The sequence below is a fragment of the Apteryx rowi genome, unplaced genomic scaffold (assembly GCF_003343035.1).
Source record: "Apteryx rowi isolate R43461 unplaced genomic scaffold, aptRow1 scaffold_831, whole genome shotgun sequence".
Classification (NCBI taxonomy): Eukaryota; Metazoa; Chordata; class Aves; order Apterygiformes; family Apterygidae; genus Apteryx; species Apteryx rowi.
This window is the reverse complement of record NW_020451129.1, coordinates 34,456-53,511: the sequence shown is the minus strand read 5'-3', so window position 1 is coordinate 53,511 and position 19,056 is coordinate 34,456. Positions and strand designations below refer to the sequence as shown.

General features: G+C 36.7%; 1 protein-coding gene across 1 annotated transcript in view; it reads left to right on the top strand.

The window, feature by feature from the left end:
* MEI4 (meiotic double-stranded break formation protein 4) overlaps window positions 1-19,056 on the top strand; it is a gene marked incomplete at its 5' end in the record, with an annotated part of 65,541 nt that overhangs the window by 34,598 nt on the left and 11,887 nt on the right. The window lies entirely within an intron of this gene.

Below are 19,056 nucleotides of genomic sequence, written 5' to 3'. Positions count from 1 at the left end.
AATTTCCTCACTAAGACTTGAGCAGAGCCACAATTATTATATAAAATGTTTGCATCCCAGAATGTGCAGCTTTCTGTTTAATCATTTTTTCAATAAGAAGTGTGCTCAGCTCAGGTTGTATACATTTGTGGATATGTACTTTCATAAACATTGAACACATCTGACTTTAAAATTCTGAATTATTTTAATAGGAGTGTATCTGTGTCCCCTTGGAACAATCTTAACTGTCTGTGGTCCACAACTTTTAAAAGCTATGTGTGACCCTGGTCTTAAAAATTAAAATAAAGGTTCACTGTATGAGAATGTCTGTAATGAACTAGACCAGAAATGTACAAAAATTACTGTTCATATTTTCATCTTGTTCCCCACCTGGTTAAATCCATTAATCTTAGAATATGGCAACATGAAAAAGTTTTGTTTAATATTTTTAACCAATATTCTCACATATTAATATAGTAAATAAAAGGAACTAAGGTGCATGTAAAACTGTATAGTTTTCCTGATTTTTCACCCTGTTAAGCTCACTTTTATGGTAGTAAACCCTCAAACTAGTTAGTAATTTCTCTTAAGTTTCTTAAAGTACTTCATCATGTGCTGAAAGTAAAGCTCATACTTCACCACTTTGCTGACTCCAGGACATTGACTTCTAGGCAATAGAATATTAATATAAACTTGGTTGTATCCTTTAATTTTTATTGGTGTAGCATATGTACTTTTCATTTTTACCCATAATAGAAGCCTTTCATGCTGTATAAATGTGATATATAAAAATACAATAACCAAACCTTATCTTCCTCTGGAATAGAAATCTCTTGATACCCAATAGGATTCCTTCTGCCGAGCAGATACAGTTTTAAGATACTGAGATTTCAGAATGATACTGTGGAAGGTGGATTATTTTTCAAATGTTGAGCTTCTCACTGTGATAGCAAATCTTCCTTTATGATAACTGTTTCAAAGACAGAGGACCAGAAATGAAAAGCACTTACTGGTTCACTGGCTATTTCTGACCTTCTAGGTGATAATTTCAAGAACTCTGAAAATGGAAATTAATTTATGGTTAATCCTATTTCTGATGAAACCAGAAAATAGATTTGAAAATGAAAGGCCTACAGTGAGTTTTTGGAAAGCCTTGTTATTCAAAAGTTGCTGATATATAGCTTGTCTAGCATTAGATTCCAACATTGCATTACTTTCTGGACAGTATTTTTCCATTCTCAAATCTTAAAATATTTCTGTCACAAAAGCTGTACCCTGAATATGTTTTTTAAATATGAAACACAAAAATATATGTTTTTCTTAACACTATATGTAAGCATTAAGTCCAGATCCTCAAAGGCATTTGAGCATTAACTTTTATCCTGAAATTAATGGAGTGGTTAGACACTGACATAGGTCTTAGAGTGGGATTCATCATATTTACTTTAGACGTATGTAGTGGAGACTTCTGTCATTCTCATAGAAGTCAACCAAGCAGCTAATACAGTTAACTAAAAAACTTCTTAAAATTAAGACATGTAATTGTTCAAGGCATTGTTGAATGTTACATAAATTCTCAAGAATTAGGCTTATTCTGACAGAATAGCTTTGACTCACATCAGCCAGTAGAGGTCTTTAGAGAGTTAGAGAGATATATGATGCTATTTGTCTCACCAGCTTCAGATTTTTATAATGTTTCCATCCGATTTGCTTGCTTTAGTTTCTCTAGCCAGGGAAGGGAAAGAGGTGTTTCTTGGGAGCGGCTCAATTTGACCTATTTTGGATGTCCACATTATGATATGATAGAATAATTGCCCCTGGAGATGCCTGATTCTCTCTGCTGAAACCTAAGTTGAATAGCTCAATTGTAGACATTCATATTGTAGGCATCTGAAGTTAAGTGAGATGAATTCCATCATATCTCTCTAAAGACCAAGCTTTTATGCCAAAAAAGGCCTGATCCTGCAGAACTGTTATAACAGGTAAGCATGGAAGGCATACTTGTGTCTGAACACTGACAAATTTATGTAACTACCCTTATTAGATATCTGTCTGAGTTTTATGAGAATGGTAGAAAGATGTACTTCAGTTAGGTTATTTAATTTCTTAACTTATTTTCCAGTTGTTCAAAGCCTTTAAATGCAGCCTTTGTTAAAAAAAGATTGATGATAAACTGGAGTGCAGGGTACCTGTATTGGAGCTTGCTGTAACCCACATTCAGCAGTGATCTTTCTGATCCATATGCCACTGAGTAGGAAGGTCTTTTAAGCTGACACAGGAAATACATTTTGGAAGGAAAAGAAGAATAAGGAGCATGGATACAGTATAATTTTGAGCATTTTTGTAGATTTTTGTTGCCATTCAGCACTGCATAACAGTCATGTCACTGAAATGTCAAACTGCATGTCAACTGTTCTGTACAGAAGCAAATGAAGGGCTGAATTATTCCTGTGGCTAGAAAGTCCGCGTACTGGGGACATGTGGAATGTCAGGATGGACAAGCTCAGCTGGTAATCAGTCCATCAGGGAAAATGGAGTTTGCCTGAGGCTCTGTTCAGCTAGATAACAAAAAGGTTCAGAGTGCTAAGAATTGAGCTATTAATGTCAGGGCTTGTCTCCATAAACTTTTCCCCATGCAGCAATTCTGTATTCACTGGATGTTCTGGGCATATATGGTACCCACTACATGCTTTATTGCAAATGCAGATGTGTCTGATGCAGAAAACTGTTCAGATAACCTTCTCTGTTCAAGAAGTCTGCTCTGTTTACACAGTATATCTAATCTCTTTAGCCAAAAGTTTATATACGTTATAATGAAACTTCTACATAGAGACTTTACTGCTTTTCCCAAATATGGTAGAAAATGGCTTAAACTGTTAATTTTCAGGATCAAGTGAACTGTCCTGTCCAGCAGAAAAAAATAGGTGAGAATATTATGCAATTAGAGAAGCTACATGTACTTTCCAGTCTATTGTCATTTGAGATCTTAAAATGGCTATCCAGTCTCTTTGGTTCTGTGTAGTTTTCTGTGATGGCTTTAACTTACACATCAGGTTAATAGTACTTTGCCTAAGTAAAAGAAAAGGAATTGATGTCATGTAGACCTCAGGAAAATAATTAAACTTGCAGTTCTACCATATGTGGACATCTGTTTGTGCTTTTTAAGATGTCATTTCTTTCCTTATTATGCCTATAAGCACAGACTCTAACATTCTTCAAATTATGAACCATCTTAGGGCTTTATTATATACAACAGTAATAGAGCTGGAAAAGATACTTCAAAATAGTGCTATGGGTAAATCTAGGATTACTTTTTATTCCATGTGATTGTTGATGCTATTGCTAAGTAAGGAATTCATGGTTGGATAGAATAATCAGTGGATCTGCATTTTGTCTCATAGACATGTACCTAACTTGGAGATAGGGGCTTGTGAAATAAATCTCTCCCATAATAGACAAGAGGGAAAGATTCAGTCAAGACTCAGTATAGATCAGAAGTGTCATACACCTTTGAAGGGTACACCTGCTTTTGCTGCAGATGTCATCCCCTATTATAGATTAGATTTTAAGATGCATACAAAATAGTGTGGCATGTCAGACAGAATAGGAAAATGACAAATAGTTCATGCAGTTTCTCTGTTCCTTCTCATACTCTCATAAAATGATAGTACTAAGGAGAAAGGAATTTAGAAATATTCTTACAGAGCTAAAAGGTGTAGCAGGGCTTTGGCTATACTTAGGTGCTTGGCAAAATTGACGATACATGTAATCAGAAAACTCAGGTGTGTTGGAGAATAGAAGAAGCAAATATCGATTATATGAGGAGAACTCTTTATTACTGTTGATTAGAGAATTAGTCTTAAGAATTTAATACTGGTGAATCATCTCATTCATGGAAACATAAGTACTAGAAAAGGAGAAAAGTCATAATTACAGAAATCAGGATTTACCATATTTCAGCAAGTAAACAGGTAATGTTCCTGGAAATCATGTTGTTTCAAATCATGCACAAAATATAGGCTTTAAAAAAAGTCCATTCAGAGAACAAAAAATGGCATAATTATAAATTAAAATGAACTATTGGAATTCTTGCTACAGTAAAAAATATGAAATGAATGTTCACCTAGATTAATGCTGCTGTTGGCATTTATTTCCTTATTCTGATTGTTAATTCTGTCCTTTTGCTATTGCTTGCTATACAGCTCAGTAATCCATCTGCATGCTTGAAAGCAGAAGCATTGTGGCATACATTGTATACCCACTAATCCAGAAGACCATTTGATTATTACTTAATCTATGCCTCCAAATAGGTAGTTAGAATGCTGCTTTTAACCAGCTTTCTTCACGGGGCATTCCTGCTTACTGACAGTGTTTTGCAAAAGGGAATGATGTTACAGAAAATAAAGCACTGCTTTTGTCATGGTTTTGGATGTTTCAGTTATCTATGTGAATTAGCAAATAGACCATTTGTGCTCTTAAAAGTTCAATTTATGGGCATGGCAGTGTATTTTTTTTTAACTGTTGTTGGTTTGCCTTCTGATTCTTTTTTCTTTTGGAAAACTTTTTAAAGTCTTCATTACAATTTACTTTTAACACAGTTTCACTGAATGCTTTGCTAGATACAGTGTAAATGCATAGTTCAGGTGTCAATGGCCTTGCAATTTATTTGCTGCTTTTGTGTTTCATGTCTGCATATAACAGAAGAGGTAAGAGTTGTAGCACTGTGATTCCATGGCCTAATCAGAAGTTGCTGATATTCTGTTTGGGATAGTAATTATAGTTGATAGTTAAGCTGTCTATAAATAACAACCTAGTTAAATGCAGTACAACACGAATGGAAAACTATGGAAAGATACTGATTTACCTGTGAAATTGTAGCTTCATCTTTCTTTCGTAATGTTCTTTCCAATTTCTGGACACGTTAGTATCTTTGGATTTCGTATCTTTTCACTCACTTGTCTCTAAAAATGTGGGACAGTCTTGTACATAATGACTTAGAACGTAGGCCTGCCACATTGGGACCTCATTTCTTGTTAAATTTTTTTGCCAAAAATACCTTTGAATGCATATAGAATGCATAGCCATCACTATTTAAATCATGCTAGCAGGAAGATTAGCTGGTGTTTGTTCAGTGCTTTTTAAAATGTTAAAGTGCTTTTACAAACTCATTATGCATCTCACTATGAGAGGTTATATGTGCATATGCAGTGTTATATGTGCATATGCATCTCCAGTAATGCTGTGGTATGCCATCAAGCGTAGAACAGCCGCCTCTGTTCTTTACATGTTCTTCTTTGAAAACCTTCATTCTGCTTTGTGTTCTCTTTACCTGTGTTGACACAGAGCTTGGGCTGAGTTCTGTTTTCTTCGGGGGTCCACATGGCTTAGTTTAGATTGTTAGTTGGAAAGGATGGCTGGGGTGGGTTTAAGCTAGGTATAGGATTTGCGCTGAATTTAGGTTTAGGACTGACAGAACAAGGTTATGACTATAAAGGGAAATGCTTGCAAGACTGTAGTTAGGAGTGGTTCTGTCAAGATCTGCCTGACTGCTTGTTCTGCTAGCTGGCTGTTAATCAGGGTTAGAGCTGGTGTTAGAACTGACTCTCTGGCTAAGTTTGCAATTGAAACTGTCACAGACTAAAGTGGTTGTGATGGTTTAGATTTGTGCCTGCTCATGCTGATCAGCTGAAATGAATGCCACTTCCATAAGGAGCTGCCATCCTAGGTTTGGTTCCACAACAAGCAGATCTCATGGTGCTGAGTTGAGTGATGTACAAGTGATTAGTAGAGTAGGTTTATGTCTGAGCTGAAAGGGGTGACTGGCTAGAGCTTGTTTTATAGCTGAGGTTGGAATTAGGGTTTGCATGGCTGAGACAAGTGCAGTAGGTTAAAGTTCATTTTGTAGTTGATCTTTGAACTTAGCCTAGGTTTTGGGTGACAGTACTCACCTGACTGGTTAGGACTTGGTCTGGCAGGGCAGCAAGCTAGTATTAATGCTGTGTCCAGAGGGAAGAGGTAGGTTTCAGGACTGATGTCAGCAGCAACTCCTATCCAGAGTGTTAAATTGACAGGATTTCTGTGTAGATTTAGTTTAGGGAGGTAGGATCTGATGAGCTAAAGCTAAACATGTTTACAGAAGGGATCACTGAGCTGGATTTAGAGTTGTTGTGCCAAGGGCTTAGGAGTCTGGGGCTTAGTTTTAATTAGGGATTAATGAGGTARCCTTCTCAATTCACAACTAATTCTGTGGATATAATGTATTGTTGGGCTAGGGTAAGTGTAAAAAGGAGAACTGAGTTTAGTAATGCCTTTGGGACTTGCAGGAACTGTGGAGGTACAGTAATGGGATTGATGGGCTAGGTTTATAGTGGGAAGAAAAGGGAACAGCAGTTGACATGAGTTGTTGAACTGGTGTTAAGGTAGAGAGCAAGGCTTGGAGGTTCAGGATTTGGTGCAGTAGAGAATCCTTTGCTAAAATTGGAGGTATTCCGGAAAGAAGAGCTGAAATATGTTTGGGCAAGATTTATGTGGCTTGATTAGAGCTAGGATTAAGACATTGTTGGCTGCATTCGTGGACTTGGATGAAATACAGGCAACTAGATACCTTTGTTGGGCAGAACCATAATTGTAAACACATAGGCGCACACAGGCATGCTAACATAATAATAACAGAATAATTTATAGCAATACAATCTGTATTGCGTATCTTTTAGAATTATTTATTTCCTTCTGAAATATGCATTTGAAATGTATCTAGCACTAATAGTATAGAATTAAAATTAGTTTTAGGAAATGATGTTCTTGAATCTACCCCAGTTTAATTTCTTGTTGTTTAAGAATGGATCATTTTCACTTGATTCCGATAAAAATCCATGTAGGCAGAAATAAATTGAGTCAAATATACAGAGCAAGAAAATGGGGAAAATAGAAGAAAAAAATGTGTTTATTTCTCCCTCCTTTTAATAACAGCATCCCAGGTTGCATGATGCCTTTGAAGATTTAACTTGTATGTTTTATAGTTCCTGGCATGTTAGTCCTTGTATTGAGTTGGCAAGGCTCAATAAAACCTCTAGGTGTCTTATCTTGAAACAAGATACTTTTGGCTCCATTTCATCCTCAAAATTAGTTATTTTATTAAAAGTAGTTCCTAGTTTCTCTGAGGTTTCTCGCTTTACCACAGCTCTAGCTGAAATGTGTGAAATTCCCCATGCACCAGTACAGGTTGGGGGTTGACCCGCTAGAAAACAGCTCTGTGGAGAAGGACCTGGGAGTGCTGGTGGACACCAAGTTAAGCATGAGGCAGCAATGTGCCCTTGTGGCCAAGAAGGCCAGTGGTGTCCTGGGGTGCATCAGGAAGAGTGTTGCCAGCAGGTTGAGGGAGGTGATCCTCCCCCTCTACTCAGCCCTGCTGAGGCCCCATCTGGAGTACTGCGTCCAGTTCTGGGCTCCCCAGTACAAGAGGGATGTGGCACTACTGGAGCAAGTCCAGCGAAGGGCTACAAAGATGATGAGGGGACTGGAGCATCTCTCTTATGAGGAAAGGCTGAGAGAGCTTGGCCTGTTTAGCTTGGAGAAGAGAAGGCTGAGAGGAGATCTTATCAATGCGTACAATTATCTTAAGGGAGGGTGTCAAGAGGATGGGGCCAGAATCTTTTCAGTGGTGCCCAGCAACAGGACGCAAGGCAATGGGCACAAACTGAAACACAGACAGTTCCATCTGAACGTGAGGAAAAACTTTTTCACGGTGAGGGTGCCAGAGCACTGGAACAGGTTGCCCCGAGAGGTTGTGGAGTCTCCTTCTCTGGAGATATTCAAAACCTGCCTGGATAGATCCTGTGCAACGTGTTCTAGGTGACCCTGCTTGAGCAGGGGGGTTGGACTAGATGATCTCCAGAGGTCCCTTCCAACCTCAAGCATTCTGTGATTCTGTGAAGTTGCTATTTTAAAGAACTCTTTCTTGTAGACTTCTCATTTAATCAAAGCTCTTTCACTAAGTCTAGCTATTTCATTTAATATAAGATAGTATAGGGAACAGCATATGATAAATATTACAGAGAGAGAGAGTGGTTCTAGACAGAGATAAATATGAGTAGTAGTTCTGCCTATGTGAATAACTTGTTAGCAGAGCTTAGTTAAGATTAGTTTAATTTAGCTTTATGTTGGCTAAGCAGAAGATAATGGATCAAAAACTATCAGAGGCCAGACAGATCAGTTAGGCCTTTCCAAGAGCAAAAGGTTAGAAGACATAGTAAACATACATATTTTTTAATCTTGTTTAGATTGAGATAAAATAGTGATACATAGCCAATGATCTTGTATTGATTAAGATGTGAATTATTGAGATAATAAAGGAGAGGTTTCACATCATCGGGTGTGTGGATGGTACCAAACTTGATACACTTCAGGGCAAGGCTGCCTTTCAGAGAGACCTAGAGGAGTGGGCTGACAGGAACCTTGTGAAATTCAACCAGGACAAATGCAAAGTCACTTCAACTTTTTGTTATCTAATAAACAAGAAAAACATTCAAAATCAAAAACCTCTCTAGTCATCACCTATCTCATATCATGTTCTTCAAAGACACGCAAACTACATTCATACTATTATTAATAAATTATTTTCTTACACCATTGTCCAGTCTCTGTCAACCTGCTTCATGTATTATCTGTATTTAATTTGGGACCTCTGGCTGTAAGCACAGTACTAATTGACAGTGGACTCCCATGGTGCTACATGCTGTCTAAGTCAAAAGATTACAGTCAAAACAGGCAGGAGGCAGAAAGGCAAAAAAAGAGGAGGAATAACATGCATGGACATCTCAGTGGCAGAAGCCAGATCCTTCTCTCTGGTGTTATTACAGCACTCACAGAATCTAGCTTCCTTCCAGTCACCTAAACCCCATCATGATTGCTTCTCTGTTACCTCTCTCAGTCCTGGATACATTTCAGTCCTCGTCTGTCTTTCACAGACTTTTTGAGCTCCAGAGGAGATATGCCAGGAGGAGGTAGCACCAGAGGTCTGGGGCAGAAGAAGAGAGCAAGGAGCTGTTAAAGGTTGAAAACTCTTTCTCATTAAAAAGGAGAAGTAAAACTAATTATTCACTATGTTATTTCTCAAAGGCCTATGTTTCCATTCAGTATTTCAAAACAGATAGTGAAGTCCGAATAGTGAGTTGCACTTCTGTCAGATAAATGCTTTATGGTTGAAAGTCGTTATTGTATCATCTGCTTAAAACAAGTTTTCAGGTATAGCATGTAAAAGGGATACTTCTTTCACTTACTAAGAAGAAAAAAGAAGTGACTTTCAGACAGTAAACTTCACCCGCATTGTAGACCAGGTAAATGTCACAGTGTTCTCTGTTACAAGGACCTGTTTTCATTTGTTTATAATTTTTGGCAAATGTTAGCCATTCAGGTTGAAATTTTCTTCTACAGATGTCTGCCTCAGGCCACTTTTTCTGTTTTTTATTTTTGTTTGTGTGAGTATATGTGTACAAGTTTTAAGTGCAAAGCCTAAGTTTTTATAGCTTTCATAGAAGTCAATAGGAGCTGTGTTTTGAAGTCATGCGATTCTGTATAATACCAGACATTGTAAAATCATGTCCTAGTCAGCTAAGACTGGCATTAGCGGACACTGAGTATTTCAAATGCTCATTTGTAAAAGGACAGTAACATTATCTCTCTCTCAAAGAATGGCAAAGTTAAAATAATGCTTGTGGTATATGTGGAATTGTAGCAATGATTGTCTTTTTTTTTTTTTTTTTTTAGGGAGATTAATAATTCTGTATTCAGAGCAGAGACTGAATGTTTTGCATTTTACATCCATGCATATAATAAGGATAAAATAAGCATTAGATAGTATCTCATCTAATTAGCATCATCCAGCCTCTGTCCTAACAGAAGCAGGTACTTTTGCAAAAAAAGGAAAAAAAAAAAAAAAGAAAGAAAAAAGTAAGAGATCATGTAATAAAAAATGTAGGCATGGGAGAGTCAAATTAGGCTTACAATGTCATTGTATTGATTTAAAATTGCCATTCCTAATTAAAAGCAGGTAGTTAGTAGTACATTAAGAAACTATATAAAGTAAATGGGAGAATGCAATATTAAAGACCATATTCTGAATCACAGACCTTAATTTCCTCGGTGTTTCATGATTCTGCTAAATGAGTAACGAATTCTTTGACCGGCCTTTGGAATATATCTTGCTAGTTCATGTCTACAGGCAGGTTGCTCAAGAATCACTCGGAGCTAAGTACTTAAGAGGAAGGTTTGCTTTGATTAGTGTCTGAGTTTAATGAATGAGCAGTTTACAATACTATTGTCTGTAAGATACAGGATCCGATTCCAGTTTGTGATTCTAGAGCCTTTCAAGATGCAACTTTCCATGGTCACACATTCTTATAATTAATTAATTATTGTATGTCAGACACCTCCCTGTAAGCTATGCCTGTCTGTTTTCCTGAATGAATATACCACTATAGAAAAAGTGGAGAAAGTATAAAGCTTCTGAGACATTCCTTGTGCCTTTTTTAAGACTAATGAAAAAGATTTTAGCCCTTTAATGGTTTTAGAAGAGGCATGCAGGGGTTAAACTGCTTATAGAATTCTTTTTTTGTATAATACTATTGTGTTATTTGCCATATGGCATTTCTAGACAGCTTTAAAGTGTAACTTATTCTTTAAATTGTGGAAGACTTACTAATATTTTGCTCAAAATTTATCTGTTTTCCATAGAAATAGTATTACTGAATAGGCTAAACTGCAAAAGGTGTTTTATGATGAGGAGCATGGAATGTTGCCCAGCATTCATTAAAGTTCATGTTRCTATATAATTAGGCAAGTTGTGATGTAAAGAACCAGTTGATCTAAATGTCAAGAATGTATTCTGTTTACTAAAAATAATGATTCTTGGTAACTTGTTTTCATTTAATATTTTTTAACTGGATGATACATTTAAAAGTACACTAAAACATAGAATAGAGCATTTTTATGATTAATAGGAAATTTGCACTGGATTCTTTGTGTGCATGTGTAATGTATATTAAAATATTGTTGACAAAATACAAACTTCCATAAAATGTTGAAGAAGCTGGAATCATGTAATCTAGAAAAGAGATGACTGAGGGGGAAGAGCAGTAGTAATAGTCTTTTAGAGTGTGAAAAGTTGCTGTACAAGGAATAGTCTTTTATGACTCCTAGAGTGAATAAAAGGAGATGCATTTTGCTGTTTAAGGTTAGGTGTTATGAGAAGCTTTTTGCTTGTTAAAATGATTAAACACTTGAAAGAGACTATCCAACTTGTTGGAATAAGCTGTTGGATTCTTTTTAGGATGGTTAGCTAGAGTGCTCAGGAACAAGCAAAGCTGGAGACTCTCTTCCCTTTTACTGTATGTTTTCAAGTACATACATGATGAATGTTTTTTGGGGGTGACTTATGTATATTTGAACCTGTCTCAAAGTGGGGACAGGGTCTAGAAATTGATCACTTGAGGACCCTTTCAGCCCTGAATCTGAACTCTGCACTCTTAGTTATATATTATATTAACATAGATAATTATGGTCAAAGTTTGAATCAGCTACAAGGGAGGGAAGGAGAAAACTCCATTGCAGATTCGTAACTGCTGCTGAGTTTTGGGAGAAATTGAAGTACTGTTCTAATTAAATTTGTGAGTGCTAGTTTTGGGGGGTTTGGTGTAATGATGATTTTATAATTAATGATTTTAATAATATTTGAAAACATGCTGGTAGGTCAGGAAAAAGGTTTTGGCTAAAATTTACAAAAGTTTGACTCTTATTTTAGAGAGCTTACAAACATGCCCCAAAATCAGGATTTCAAAGTATAGGAGGTTAAAACTCTTTTCCTCAAGCAGTAATGCAATTCAGGATGTAGATTAGATATGTCCTGGCAAGGATTTTAAACAGGTGATTTTTGCACAGAAGTGACTTGTTTGCATCAGAGGAAGCCTCTTGGGATTTCCATGTTTGGAGTCCTGTGAATACTGTATTTGTCAAGCAGATTGCTTTTGATAGCCCAGCGTATATTAAATATTCACTGTAATGTCTGTATGTAATATTTCTTATCCACAGAGCTGAAGAAAGTAATTTTAAGAAAGGTCTCAGGAGTAGGGAGAAAAATGTAGCTGAAGACTGGACTAAACCATTGATTGAGACCTTTGATTAATCATAGAGTTGTGCTCAGATACAGTGGTACTTATGCTTATATATGACTGAGAGAGCTGGGCCTGTTTAGCTTGGAGAAGAGAAGGCTGAGAGGAGATCTTATCAAYGTGTACAAGTATCTGAAGGGAGGGTGTCGAGAGGATGGAGCCAGACTCTTTTCAGTGGTGCCSAGYGACAGGACRCRAGGCAATGGGCACAAACTGAAACACAGACAMTTCCATCTKAACATGAGGAAAAACTTTTTCACKGTGAGGGTGMCAGAGCACTGGAACAGGTTGCCCCGAGAGGTKGTGGAGTCTCCTTCTCTGGAGATATTCAAAAGCCGCCTGGATGCAATCCTGTGCAATGTGCTCTAGATGACCCTGCTTGAGCAGGGGGGTTGGACTAGACGATCTCCAGAGGTCCCTTCCAACCTCAGCGATTCTGTGATTCTGTGATTCTTATCAGTTACATACATTATAAATTTATACCTTACCTGCAGTGCCATTAATTGCCTCCTATTCTATTCTCTACATATAGATTATTTTATATTTTATCAGTGCTTTTACATCACCTTTTAACTGGATTATTTTTTATACCAACATGCTTCTCACTCCGTAATGTCGACATTGAAGAATTAAGCAGGCATATTGACAACTTGCAAGAAAAAATAGTGGACTTCCATAGTTTAGCATCTGTAAGATACACATCTTTCTGAAAGGTGATTTAATTCAACTTCTAGGAAAAATTCCATGATTTTTCCCAGAAAAACTTAATATCAAGGAATGTGGTCTTTGTGGTCCCATCTAGATTTACAATTGGAGTCTATATAAAAGCATCGTATTACATTATTTAATATTCTTTCAGATATACAATCACCATGAACTTGGAATAATTTTTAAATAGAAATGGAATTACTACTCTGCTTTTCTCTGCATTTCTTTGCTGTAAAAACTTTAAATCAAAATATTTGTTCTGCAAAATATGAACTTGTTTATTTAGTTTGTTTTCCTATGCTCTTCTCTTCCTTTCAAGGACAGTTGCTCTATAGAAATGCCACTGAATGAATAAGAATTTGGAATTAGGGTAAAGTAACTCTCTCATAAGATGCAAAAACAACAAGAGCAAAAAAACCCTTTGAGAATGGATTTGTAAGTAAGCAAAGTAGCAGCGAAGGAGGACTTTGTTTTGGTATTATAGACTATGTAGAATTTGCAATCCAATATACACAAGCAAAATAGAAATAATATTGTCTGTCGCAGATTTAAGGAAATGCTACTTACATATAATATATAATATATAAAGAAGGACTGTCTAGTTGTAAATTCCAAAATAACTGTTTTTTTATTACAGCTTATTGTTGTTTCTGTTTCTTAATTTGTGTGCCTTCCTGTAGCTAACATCTAAGACTGAGCAGTAAATGTGATTTTGCATTTAGGGTATACATCTCAAAGTGGGCTAGTCAGTCACTGTCCATTTGGCTTTTTGCTATCAGCCATTTTTTGTTGCCTTTCTTACAGCTTTATGCAGCTCCTCCTACTTTGCTTCTTCAGTAATTGGTCCCTGTCATTTCACTGCATAGTTTGCTTGAAGGCTGGTGATTTTCCTAGTTTCAGAACTTTTTCAGTTTTGGCTGACTATGTTTAAAAGCAAAACTGCTACTCATCTTATTTTTATTAAGTATTTGTATTTTGTACCTTGTATGTTTCTTGATGTTAAAAAAAATACAAAACAACAGAAATTCTTTTTTACTGTAAGATGAAGCGTTATATCACAGAGGGACATAAATGAAGAAATATCACAGTGCCTCAGTTGTATGTGCCTCGTTCCCTGAAGCTCCCAAGCTTCTGATACAATGCTGGGAGAGAGGTGAATATTTCAGCATAGACTTGACAGCAGTATGTACAGTGAGAGGGAAACAGCTATCCTAAGAATTAGGGAAAGTTGAAGAGATGGATGCTTCTGAAATTTTACTTTTCTGTGGAACTCAAGCTCTGGAGATTGCAATTTCCAGACCCAAAATAGTTTCCTCAGTTGAAGGACCTGATTTCTTTCTTTTCAAGTTGGAAACAGAAAAGGGTTGCATGCATCTTTTTAAATGGTGTCAGTGGGTAATGGCACTTCTGATGTCCCCTTTTCTTAGAGGGAATTACTTTCTTAGGAAATAATGGATTTGTACAGGCAAATCTCTGATGTAGACAAATAGTTAGATTGCACTGTTCTTTGTTCACCAAATTCTCCACCATGCCACTTGCAATACTGCTTATATAATAACATTCACACTTGATTAACTCACAAAGCACAGTCATGGACTAGACAAGGAATGAAATTCATATGAAATACTTATTTCCTGTGTCACTTTCCACAATGCTTGGACAAAATAAAACGGTTATCAGAAGAGGAAGACTCTTGTCTGACACACGATCGCATTTTTTCAGGCTTACTAACTCAGTTCCACATCAAAAATAGCCTTAACTATTGTGTTAGGCCAATCCTCATATAGTTCATTCATGTTTGTGTTACATTTGGTCCTCTTTTTCCTTTTATTTGCTTAAGCACCCCATTTAAGAAGGAATTCTGGGTCTTAAATAGATTATCACATCTGCATTAATCTTTAAGCATCTGTGTCAATATGTTCTAATGGTGTTACTATAGTGCTGTAGCTTTGTAAAGCAATTCAGAACTCAGTTGTCTGTCTCTTTAGTAAATACTGCAGCTACTAGAATAAACACTCTACTTGAATTATTTAAGTGTTTTAAAAACAAAGACAAAAGAAATGCTGTCAGACTTGCACAAAGTCAAAATGTGACTTTTTTTTTTAAAAAAAAAAGACCTATGTTCCTGCAAAATTATTCCCTCCAGGCAGTGGCTGTCTTCTGAAAGGCATTTAATATAAATGCAAGAAGAACATTCCAAAAAAAAAAAAAAAAAGTAATTGACTTGTATTCAAAACTGCTTACAAACATGAATATTATAGAAACAGTATAACTACAATTACAGTCTGTGTGGAATATTAATGTGCTACTTTGCATGAAGTGGGCCTTTGTTATGAGCTCATTTTGTAGGTGAGCCAGTGTAGATTGTTTTCAATAGGAAATATGACATACAGTTGTATTAATAAAACCTTATTGCACATATTGCCATCTCTTAATATGCAATTAAGTACAGTTTTAAAATCCAAAATAAATCATACTGCAGTGCAAGAGCAGTAAATTAAAAACCATTGCAAGTATTTTGTCATTATTCTTTCATCAGTTATTGTAGCAAGTTGATGCTAGCTATATAGATTTAAATTTTGAGGGTTTTAGTTATTGTAATTGTTATTCATACTGTGATGTATGATTATTTTGTTTTGCACTTAAGAATTAGTTCTTTAAATTTAATTCCATGCCATTTACCAAGCACAGAAAGTATGCTCTTAGCTATTTAATTTCCATGCAGAGCAACTGTTCTAGAATATTATTAGCATTATCAGATAAACTGATAAAGGTAAGGATGATGAGTTGCAGTAAATTTGGTTGGGTGATAACGTCTTCTCAGAACATAAGTAACAGAATAGAAAGGGTTCGGATAAGAGCAGCAAATTTAGAGACATTTAAAGTCATCTATTCTGAGAAAGAAGGATTTGTGATTTAAAGAGGAAACAAATGAGGGGTTATGATAGAAGTATACAAAAGGAGGTATGATATAAAGAAGATAAATTGAGTCTTTTTTTATGCTTTATCATTATGGAAGAACTAGATGGCATTGAAAACTGCAGGTAAGAAACTTGCATCTGAGAAAAGGATACTTTTATTCAAAGATAATACCTAGTTTATTCTCATTTCTGATCTTCAGATCCTCTTGCATGAAACTGCTAGCACATTATTCTGTAAGGTAATAAATGCAGAGTGAAGCAGGTGGTCTCTAATTGTCAGTGGTGTCATTGCATTAACCTGTGCCTGGAACTTTCTAGCTAATCACTCTACGTGGATATTCCATGAAAATTCTTGTCATATGAGCTAATTCTCTGTAGTCATTGTACCTTCTCTGCTTTACCCTTTATCTTTGGACTATTGATACCACTTCAGGTATTTCTCTCTAAGACAGTAATTTTCAGCCAATACTTCATGGTTCTCTGAGAATCCACATCTAATGGATCCCAAAAGGGTGAATAAAAAAAGTAGGTTCAGGAGGTAGAGTGATTCTAACTTTTATCTTGTTCTCCCAAAATGTCATCAGAACCTGCTGCAATTTATACAAGAAGTCCTAAATGTGCTGAAGAATTCAAAAGTTGCAGTTGCTCCTGGAAGAACCCTCACTCAGTGTTTCTGAATGTTTCCAAAGCTGTTTTAAGTTTCTCAAAAGGTAAATGGGGCACTTGGACAGATGGCAAGGATGGGAAAACAAGATATGAGTGAAACAAGGTTCCTTGTCACAGTAATCTCCCACCTTCAGATGGTGGTTGCTTCTAGGTACAAAGGATATGGATTACTTCCATAAAAATATTTTGAGTATTACCCACCTGATCTCTTAATTTTTTTTTCTAGCCAGTACAGATGACTATCTGGTGACAAACAGCACTGATTTAGGAAGAATGTTCTGTTGACCTTCTGACTCTCCATACTATTAGAATGGATGGATTGTAGGACACTGTTTGTCCTGCTGATAATACAATATTCCTTCTGTTGTTGCTACTGTTCAGTTTTGTTTGACAGTAAGGCTGTGTCTTAAGGCAGGCAGTATGAACTTAGAGTTCAGAGAGAGCTATGAAATGAGGTGTTCATCATCCCAAAGAATAATGATTTGCAACTGCTGAGAGAAAAAAGCAGAAACCTGCCTTTGCAGGTACTACTACCCTTTTCCTTCATTAAGAAATTCACAAAACCATGGACAATAGCTGCTGCTGTTACTGACTTTGTCAGTTAACTCAAAGCCAAAGAAAAGCCGCAAAAGCCATTGACTTTAACCAGAAGAAAGTCTGTTGTGTCCCATGCTTCAGCACTAGCAGAAGTTGCGTATATCGTGTCTGGCATCACTTCCCTTCTTGCTTTTGAAAGATCATGGTATATTGGGAGAATTACCCTTGAAGCTTCTTGGATTCTTTTAGCCCACCTTGTTATAGACCAGATGGCTTGGGGATTTGTGTACTGAGAAGCTTCTTTTTTCCTCAGACCATGATGCTCCTTAGTGCCACAACCAGCTTGCTTTTGAGTTCTGCTTTCACAGGAGCACAGTGATTCTACTGCGCTCACTCTCTGAACCACTCTCTCTTCCTCTTTTCAGTTGTTGAATGAGTATGTGCACAGGAGAAGCTATGTACTTTAAACACTCTGCAGAGACTCAATACAGTAAAAAAAATGAGGATTTGGGATTCCAGATTGTCCACTCACATCACCTTCTTGCCAAGACAGTGTGTGGTCTAATACATATTAGTATATTCAGGACAGCACTGAGTTTTTCAGTGGAAATGCTGCAAGATCTTCATATTCCTACAGGTTCTTCTAGGAAGTTAGCTTTCTTCTTCGTGAAAGTCATAAGAGGGAGTATTTCACAGCTGAACTCCTGTACTCTGTATGCTTCTGGGAGGAGTATTTTTTTTTTTTTTTCTGAGATTAATCACTGAGTCTTTCAGCTACTCATTCAGTCTAGTTGTTTTGATGGTAAGATGCCTTTTGGAGAATACATCCTTTGTCATCAAATGTCAACAAGGATATCTCTATTAATAAGACCATCTTAGAGTTGGCAGTGTCATTATGAAAGTCTGCAGTTTCAAGCTATCTAGTAAATACATAGATTAAAAGATACCAAGATAGACTGACTTTACATTTGGATTTGGTGTGGGTGGGGGGGGATTTTATTGTTACTTCTGTGACCACACGGGAAGAAGGTGATGAATTAGAATGTAAAATGGTCAAGTTCTAGAGATAAGACCAGAAGCATTACAGCAGAATTGAGAAGTTATGCATGCCATAAGCTTTTTCTGTCTAATTACCAGGCTCCCTATTCCAGGACAAATTTGAAGTTCTTCATTATTGGGCCCCCTCACCAATTTCTTTTTCATAGTGACTTTGAGAAAAAAATTATTTCCAAGGCTTATTCATTCATCACAAGGTTGTTACAGGCAGCAGTGGATGCACCGATAATCTGTCGCAAACAAGAAGCTTTACGTTTCCTATGAGAAATATCTCTTAGTTTTAGTTTTGCTTACCTAGAGAAATGCATTCCTCCACGGTGATCTAATTTTTCATAACTTAATTCTTTCTAATGGCAGAGTGGGTGAGATCCTTTCATTAAGGATTCTAGAACCATAATAAGATCCCTTGGCTTAACAATGACAAACACAGTTATCCTGATCCATGGATCATATTTGAGAGGCCACACTTCTTGGCTGTTCCACATGTACAGCCACAGTTTGATCCACTGGAATACTGGTAACAGCATCTTGCACATGAAGATCTATTTTGAGAAAAGTTCCATGAGATAGCTCCCTCACATTGCAGATATGCCCAAGAGGCCTGTTACACTCCTCTTCTAATTTACTTTTTTTTGAGTTTTGTCTATAATTCCTTCTTCTTTAGGAGGTGCATTTGCTTTGTGTCTGTGTGCACAAAATTGTATTACCGCAGTCAGAAGCTGTTCCATTTAGTTTTCCTTACTGTTGTCCTGAACCCCCCTTAAACTTCCCCCTTTTCAAGGATGCTGCTCATGATGGTCTTTCACAACAGGTTAAATTTTTTTGTGGTCGCAGAAAAGAGAGACCAGTTTCCTGCAAAAGAAAAGGAGAAGGCTCTGCAGCTCATAAGTTCTTACTTTTTTAAAGAAGGAATAGAATTAAGATCAGTCTAGAACCTAGAGACTAAGTGCCTTCATCTGTAAGTGAGCATTCAATTTGATAACCCTGAGGTAATATCAGCCAGTTGAGGTTGTGGGGAGGGAGGA